At 33.5% G+C, this 9273-nt stretch overlaps 1 long non-coding RNA gene across 1 annotated transcript; it reads right to left on the bottom strand.

Moving 5' to 3' along the window:
- Positions 1 to 4041: 4041 nt before the first annotated feature.
- Positions 4042 to 9250, bottom strand: LOC131533650 (uncharacterized). Its single transcript, XR_009269185.1, has 3 exons — positions 9015 to 9250; positions 4833 to 4905; positions 4042 to 4301 (listed from the first exon to the last, which is right to left on the bottom strand). It is a non-coding gene; the product is annotated as an uncharacterized LOC131533650 (long non-coding RNA).
- Between the last annotated feature and the right edge of the window lie 23 nt (positions 9251 to 9273).

The raw sequence follows: 9273 nt of genomic DNA, 5'->3' as shown, positions 1-9273 counted from the left end.
CCCCCTTTACATGAGCATTTTTGTCATGTCCAATATAGTTTAAACCCTCTCACCCTTAATACTCTCTTTGCAAAACCTGCAAGTAATTGTAAGCATGAAACAATCTAGATTTTCTGAAAAATAAATCTAATGTTGGGATTCTTCAGAAGGATATTCAGCTACACAAAACCAGGAACAACACAAGGTTTGGTGAACATCCCTACATATTATTAATAGTTCTTCTGATGTTCAAGGATAATAGCATTCATCTGGCTTTCTTCAATAATTTTCTCATCATCCAGTAGCCATCACTGGACAGTCACATGCTGATGTATTTCGGTGTCAGAATGAGACAGTTCAGTAAATGCTCTCTTTGGACTAGAAGTTACAATTTGTTTTCATAGCACATCAAGCTCTTTTATCCTACAAGAATCCCCTTTAAATGCATACTCAATTTACGAAATTAGTTAATGAATCCATAACTAATCTCACATAACTACACTACAAGCAGTCCCACAGTGCACATGTTATGTTTGCAGATGCCACCATCAGTTTGCAATTTGCATTCTGGGACATTATTATTTAATCACCTTAATTACGCTCATGTATGTGACAACGCTGCCTATTACAAAACATGTCCCTGCATAAACTTGAACAAGCACTTAGCATGTATAATACATAAGCACTTAGGTGTCTTAATGTGGCCTTGATATTCAAATCAGCTGAGCGCTCGTGAATAGCCGCTGATGTGACCCGACAACAACAACATGCCAGCGGGGGCATGTTCTGCAGCAGAAACGCATGTCTGTTGCCCCAGCTACTCTTTATTGAATGAGAGCCTGTTATTTTCCCTCAGGTGCCTGTGAATGGCTGGTTTTCTCCCTTGGCACAATTCCACGCCATTCTTTATCGGCCCGCCATCACCGGCTCCGCTGATTTGAATATTTAGTGTCCTTTCATGCTTTAATTGGAGTCAATTGCATTCACTTGGCACGTTTTGCTGGAAATTAATCCTGGGGCCTAATTTGTTTCTGTCAGGCAATCAAAGCCTGAGTGAATAATGGCAAATGTTATTACAGATCCCCTAGTCTCCAAATACCCCAACTATGTATTTAACTAAAGCCTTTAATTATTTGCGCAGCATAGTTGTAGTAGGGCTCAGAGTCAGACAGGCCAAATGAATGAGGTTTTAAGGGGGCGACTGGGAGTGTTGGCGAGCGCCGCTAACATAACAAACATTTGACTGGAGCGCTCGCTGAGAACGCCGTCGATGAGCTGTGATTGGAGACAGAGAGGCTACGCGGATGCCGGAGAGAGAGGATAATTGACAGATACCGGGAATGCTCAGCCGATGAGGAGACCAACTTGCTAAAGGATAAAACACACCGCAAGGCAATTTGCTGGAGCAAAAAGAGACGGTAAGTATATTATTGGTTACCTGACATGATCCAGCCTTTCACTGTGATACTAAACTTTCTATTTGAACTAAACTTGGTTGGTTCTTTAAATGTTTCTGGTTCTTTTAAAAACTGTTCACTGAAAGGTTCTTCTAATGTCCTGCTGCAAAAAAAAAAAAAAAAAAACTTTATTTTTAAGAGTGTGGCAACATCACAGTATTCTTTGTACCTTGGAGTACCACACAATATAAACACCATGTGAATATACTGTAGTATGTGGAGTTGGAGTAGAAATATCAATGCAAAAAAATTAAAATAAAAAAACATTTTAAATTAAAAATGGATTTTTCATTTGCAGTGTAATAATAGAAAATAATGCTAAATCTAAATAATATTAAAAATAAATAATTAAAAATGTTTTTTTTTTTACAAATAATTAAATAATTATTAAAAATTTAAATTACGGTAAAATTTAAAAATATTATAAAACGTTTAGAATCACCTGCAGTAGTATATTAGAGCACCACCTAATGCCATTATTATACAATTGTACTTCCCCAGTACTTGTTTGCACTACCACAAATTCACTTCTCTAACCTGATCTTTTATGATATTAAACCTCTTGAAAGCGACTCTCTAGTTGTTTTAGGTCCATGTGGTTGGGCTGTTGCCATAATCATGGTATTAAGACTGAACGATGCGATCCAGACTTGGCCCTTCCGGGATCTTCCTGTGCAGCTGGACCACCAGTTTTAGGGCCTCTATATGCCGATGCCTCATACTCCTCTCTGAAAGACTGAGTCTGCCAGCACCTGTACTGAGAATCACATAAGAATCAGTCACAAAATGATGGGTTAACAAACATGCTGAGTCTCATAGCAAAGCTAAACAGTCGTTTTCTCACTCAGAATTATATCTGTCTGATATCCGCTCACGTAAAAACATGCATTGTGTGCAACCTGATAATCATGTTTTGAGAATGATCCAAAGAGAATCTCATGCTTCAATGGAAACAAGAACATCTGACTGTCTGTAAAAAGTTCACATGGTTTAAATGGTTATTGTCACAAATCTGATAATTTGATTATTGACCCATAAACAGTGTAGAATTTCTTATTCACGCTGTATCGTACATTTATTTGCTTACAATTTTTTATTTTAATTCCAGATTTAAAATCCCATATATTTATAAAGACAACGGGAGAATAGTTATACATTAAATTCAGAAGTAACACCACTCAAGCAGATATATTGGAGAATAACTTTTTTTTTCAGATGTAAGATAAATGAAAGAAAGCAGTAGTGCTTTAAGACTAGCCACTGTACTTCACTGCTCACAGATTTATCCCTCAACTACAGAACAGTATCAGTCTTATTACTGAATGTAACAAAGTATAAAATACAGTCATTCTTCAAATCGGTAACTCTTTTATAAAGCACAAATTAAATTTGATTTGATTAAAATTATATTCCGCCAGTCTGACCTTGTAGGCTGCAGTTTAGCTCATACAAATTAAATTTTTCTGCAATAAAAATGATTCATTTGTTGCCAGGCATTGTAAATGTCTTCAAAAAGACGCAAAACCAAAGTGACATCAGGGGTGCTTGATTCATTTGTCACCCAAGGATGCCTCAAACAGGGCAACTGCAGTGGCTAACCAATATTAATGAATCCTGACGCAAGCACAAAATTGCTTGGCAAGGATAATGCTGGGAGATTATTAGTACATTCTGTGTATGCTCCAAATAAACTGAGTTTTCTTTAAACAGTGAAATATGAGACCAAACAAATGGACATATCACCTTGAAAGAATAATAATGCATAGAAATGTCTGAATATCTAAAACCTGATTTGCAGAGATTGCACAAAACAGAGAGAGAAAAAGGTCACAGAAAACACTGCAAAAAACATTTTGTTAGTCAGGATTTTACTAAACATCCTTGAAACAATATTAATTTACTTAGTAATTAGCATAATAATATTAAGTAATAATAAACTTGTTTTCAGATAATATATATATATATATATATATATATATTTTCATTTCAGGACATTTTGTAAAATCCATACTTTAAAAAAGTTTGCCTAAAGGATAATGTAATAAATGTGGAGAGTTAAAAATAATGAATAATAAATCTTACACTGCACTTACAGTGAAAATACCCTCTTTAGACACAAGCCACAATGTTACTTAATGTTGGCCAATATTCTATTTTCTTTAGATTTTTACAACCTAATTTCACCATAAACAAAGCTATCACTATAATACGAAAAAAGAAAACACCAGAAAATGTATAAAACACAATCTTTGCAGTTAGTTAAGCTATCCAGTATGTGTTAAGCAAAAATACTATTTATTTATTTATTTTTTATGAGAAGTGTTATTTGCTTTTAGACAAACTGAACAAAACAGGTTTAAAATGAAAACCATGACTTTTATGCGAGAACGATATCTAAAAATTCACTTTAAATAAATGGTCATTTCACTTTTTTCAATGCACAATAAACTTGGATTAAAAACTTTTAAAATTAAAAATGGATGCAAATGCATAACAGCATTTTCATTTTTGAATGCATTATTCCTTTAGTATCTTATACACTCTGCTTATCTATTTTTCAATAATTTAACCTGAAACAGGAAAACAATTATTTTGTAGTGTATATTTTATTCTTAGGAGCACTGATGCCAGTTTGACTAAAAAACATTTTTGGTGGCTGTCCATTTTCTCTCTTAATCTCTCAATTTCTTCCTCGCACTGGTGTATTTTCCCCATCTGGCTCTTCAGATTGTCCAGGGCTGCTTGGAGCTCTTCTGTTAGCTGGTCCATTGCCTCTTCAGGGTGTTCCATACGGATGACTTTCTGGACATAGCGAGACTTCGGCCTGGAGATTTCTGCTCTTAAAATCCAGACTTCTGCCTGGGCCTTTAGAACACATTACAGAAAAACACCATAGACATGATCACAAAATTTGTACAATAAGAACAAAAAGCAATAAACTACAGTCTCTTGCACGATAACCATATATTCCACCAACTGTCATAGTTACAAAGGTTATTTTACTACAGTAAAATAGTCATTTTTCATAGAGCATTTTTAATAGCTTGACTCTCAGATTCCTTTTCTGTAAGTCATTTGGTTTAATTTCCTCCTTCTTCTGATGCCGGCGGTTTGCAGTGTCAAGCTAGCCAGGTCCATAATGAAAATTTACTGGTTTAATGTAGTATCAATAAGTGTAGTAACTATGTTTTTTTTTGGTTGGAAACAGTGCATTAGCATGCAAGAACAATGTTAAATTCGCCCAAAACTCATCTTAATCTGAGGCGGGGACCCTAAAAGTTGTAAAATATGACCATGCACTTAGATCGACCCCCGTAATGTAGTTAGCATGAGAGGATCAAGAGCTAGCATGCCATCTGAACACTGCAATAATAATATGAGACTAATGCCACAAACCTTCATTCATCATTCAAGATTACTTTCACATGGAGCACCTACTGGTATCAAAAGATTTGATCCTGGACTGAACCTACAAGACCAGAAAGATCAAGAGGTTTTTGTTCCACAAATCAATCAGACATTACATTTTTAAGGTAAGTAAAGAGACACATGCAAAATGCATATCTGCAGATCTTTCTCTGAATTCTTACAGAATGTAAACGGAGTGAATATAATGCATTATCACAGCAAACAGGCCAAGCTATTCTGGCTAAAGATCACAGAGAACTTCTTCTGGGTGCGAATGAGAGGGTCTGTATAATATCATGCACAGTTATATGCTATGTGAGGGGCTTTTAGACCCTGAACCATAGAGAGAAATTATCTCAACACTAGACTGAGTTTTTATCTGGAATGTCATCAAGTTTCCATTGCGCTCTCAAATGAATCTTGAAAGCCCTCGTAGACGTGAGTACAATTAAAGCATATTTATGTCTAACCTAATCATCGTGATCAAATACTCCGGAACCTTATTTGCTTATTAATTTTGTTTTGATGAATTCATGTTCCAAATACTCTGTATGAATGTCCTGTTTTGTGACTTCAGAATTTGATGAGATTATGGTATTTTTATAGAAACAGTTTTGTAACTTTAAAGAGCTTTTCTTTTGCTTGTCTTTCATTTTCTTTGATAAATGACATTAACAGTGCATAATGACTTTGATATGCTGCTCTTGTGACTGTAATAAAAAACTTACGGTCATAACAGCACTTTCTGAAGGCTTGTTAATGAAGGACCACGTTCCAAGTGACCTTGAAGCCGTTACATTAAATTTGCTGGCTTATTTAATCTTTTGCTATCTGTGTCTATCACATGTCGTTGTGGTGGTGCACATAAGCGAAAGTTCTTTAATGCTAAGAAATGTTGTTTTCTTGCCCTGACTGATTTTAATCTATGATGAGGAGATGCCTTTAATCTTTAAAAAAAAAAATTAAGCACTTCTCGCCGCACTCAAACTCCTGTTTTACCAACTCTCCTAATGATGGGTTCAGGGCCAGTGCTTCACAAACAGTGCAGTGAGTGTGACCTTAAAACAAAGTAGGCTAAAACATTGCAGCTGTAAAAAAAATACTATTAAGCACTGAGTTTTAGTCCATCTGAAAATGCCACAAAGTCGCCAAACACTTCAAAAACAACACCTGCAGTGTAATATCAGCTAAGCAAATGCTAAATTTATTCAAAATGCAACGCAATAAATAAACAAATGAACAATAGAGGTCCATTTCTGGACTATTTCACTGTAAGAGAAAGCTAATTAATCTCACAGCACACCTGTGCTGTAGTTTAGATGCATTACAGTACCTTCACAAAAAGAGGTGTGCTGTGTTTTTGAGTGGGCCTTATTTTATGATTTTTTTTAGATGTTTAAATAAATAAATATTGTTTAAATGACAAAAAGGGCAACAAATTGCAAATGAATTTAATGAATGAAAGTGATTTATGATATAATTATATAATGAATAATTATTTATACATATTTATATATTCAGGATTATAATTAAGATAAATATACATAAATACATAAATATTTAATTTACAATTATTTAGTCAGAATTATAATTATATATTCACAATTTACACTTACATATTCAGACTTATAAATATACTGTTGGATTTACTTTTGTATATTCCAACTTATAACTATATTCAGATTTGCTTCTATACATATATTTATTCAGTTTTTGTATCTATACATTAAGACTTACATCTATATTAAAATTTACATTTATGTATTCAGATTTAATTCTGTATATTCACAATTTAAAATGACACATTTAGACTTATAATTATAAAGTATATTATTTACATTTATTAATTCATTTCTGTATCTGTATATTCAGACTTTTATATAAGTTCCAATTTACATTTATATATTCTGATTTATAATTATACATTTACACATTTATATATTCAGTTTTTGTATCTATACATTCAGACTTATATCTATATATTCCAATTTACATTTACATGTAATATCTAATTGTATGTGTGTGTGTGTGTGTGTGTGTGTGTGTGTGTGCAATGCCAATAATAAACGAAAGGTAAAAGCCATATGCAAAATCTTCTATTATTGTTAGAACAACAAAATAACTAAATTAAACAAACCAGTAGAAAATTAGGGTGATACATAATTTGTTCCCACTGTTTTAATTCAGCTACAAAATTAAAATTTTGATTATTTGTTAACAGTAACCAAATGCAATAAAATGACACAGCATTTTGTCAATGACTTGGTTTCCAATCCATGTAGTTATTCCTTTACATGAATTGTTTGATTGACAGCACCTGCATTAGTTGCAGTTGGCTTTGAATCTACAGACTGTCCCGTCCGTCCCGTCCCGTCCCGCCCCTCCCGTCCCGTCCAGTCACAGGTGTCACTCAGCGCATGCGTGTGGACCCGTGGCTTCCTCACCCCCTCATTAAGCCTGCTGACCTCAGCCTGCCATGATACCAGCGACACACATACACGCCCAAACACCTTCACGTACGCCACCGCAATACACCAAAGTTCAACATCATCTGTATTCATAGCCTGGCTAAATATTGAAAATTATTCCGCTGCTCCCAAACACACACTCATGAATTTTTCATGAGTCAGTAAACAGATGGGTGGCGGTAAAGATGCGGGAGGGGTCAGGGAGGACACACACCTTCTACTCTAAACACACACACAGATACAAACCACCTCTAAAGAAAAAGGCTGAGCACCTTGTTGAGCAAAAAAAAAATAAAAAATCTGAATACAGTCTCTCATCTATGCCTCCCTAATATACATCTATCTCTAATATCCATTCTCAAAACAACATCCTTTTTGGCAAAAAAATACACACACTTTCTCTTTTAAATACTTACTAAATTTGGCCTCACAGAAAAAGGTTTTAACAGAGTCATGTTTTATGTTTCTCGAGTTCTCATTGAAACACCTAAAAGTCGTCAATGAAGGGTCAAAAAAAGTCTCAGTCTCAATTCTTTCTGCAGGGCTTCTCTGTTTATAGTCTTAACGTTTATTTTTATTCTTTGAGAACTTCTTGCAAGAGGTTTGCTGTAATGTTTCCTCCTCCATCTCTTCCTGGGAATTCTTCTTCTTCAGTCTCATCCCTTGCAGAATCGCATGCCCACCTAAACTGAGGCTTGTAATAACACTTGCATATCGTTGCTCTTTTGTTGATTTTGATTGCTTCCATTGTCCTCATTTGTAAGTCGCTTTGGATAAAAGCGTCTGCTAAATGACTAAATGTAAAAACAGCCAACAAACAATGTCAAAAAACAACTTACGATAAATTATAGCATTAAAAAAGAAGCTCATTCCACTTAAATTAGACACTCGGAAATAAATTCACTTTCCACTATATTTTATCCCAGTTTCCACAAACATGCTGACATTGTAAACTGAATCATTTCAATGCATTTTATACTATCATAGCCTATCAAAATAATAATTATTCAAATAAAATAAAATAATAAATATTATAATGAAAATAAATTGATATAAACATAAAATTATACATAAAATTACAAAAATAAATCAACTTTCCACTATACAGCATGTTATCCTATTTTCCACAAACATTTATAAAATATATAATTGTAGCCTGTTGTAATAATAATCGATAAAACATGATAATACAATAAAAATAAAATAAAATATAAATAAGAACATTATACATAAAAATTATTACAAATAAATTCATGTTCCACTATGTTTTTCCAAACACATTTAAAATTGATTCTCACATTGTAAAATGAGTCATTTCAATGCATTTTATCCCATATATAATTGTAGCCTGTCAATATAAAAATTCAATAATAATACTCAAATAAAATAAAATAAAATAAAATAAAATAAAATAAAATAAAATAAAATAAAATAAAATAAAATAAAATAAAATAAAATAAAATAAAATAAAATAAAATAAAATAAAATAAAATAAAATAAAATAAAATAGTGTTTTGTATGCTATGGGCTGAGAACATTGTACAGGTAGTATGTCCTGTACTTTGAAAATCTTTTGTTTGGACTATATGGCTCCAAGTGGCAGAAAATCTATTTTAAAAGTGTTTTTAAAGAAAAATAAAATAATAATCTCTATAGGGTATAAAGAGAGACACTCCAAACCTCGTAGACTTCATAGCCTTACCCTGCAGCTGGTTCACCCTCTGCCTGTGGTTCCACCATGTCTGTCTCTCCACCTGCTGATGCCACTGAACACAGCACAGATATGAAACAAGCACATGTGAAATGCTCCCAAAACATCTTATTACAATTACAGACAATGTGGCATGAAACACAAAAGGATGCTGTCAGACTGGAGGCTTTATTTTATTTTGATTTTTTTTTTGTGTGTGATATCTATATCTACATCTGTAAACAAAGAAAAAGAATTGTTCAAAGACTTG

This window comes from Onychostoma macrolepis, chromosome 24 (genome assembly GCF_012432095.1).
Source record: "Onychostoma macrolepis isolate SWU-2019 chromosome 24, ASM1243209v1, whole genome shotgun sequence".
Taxonomy (NCBI): Eukaryota; Metazoa; Chordata; class Actinopteri; order Cypriniformes; family Cyprinidae; genus Onychostoma; species Onychostoma macrolepis.
Note: the sequence above shows the minus strand (reverse complement) of the source record. Positions and strands in the feature narration are given on the sequence as shown.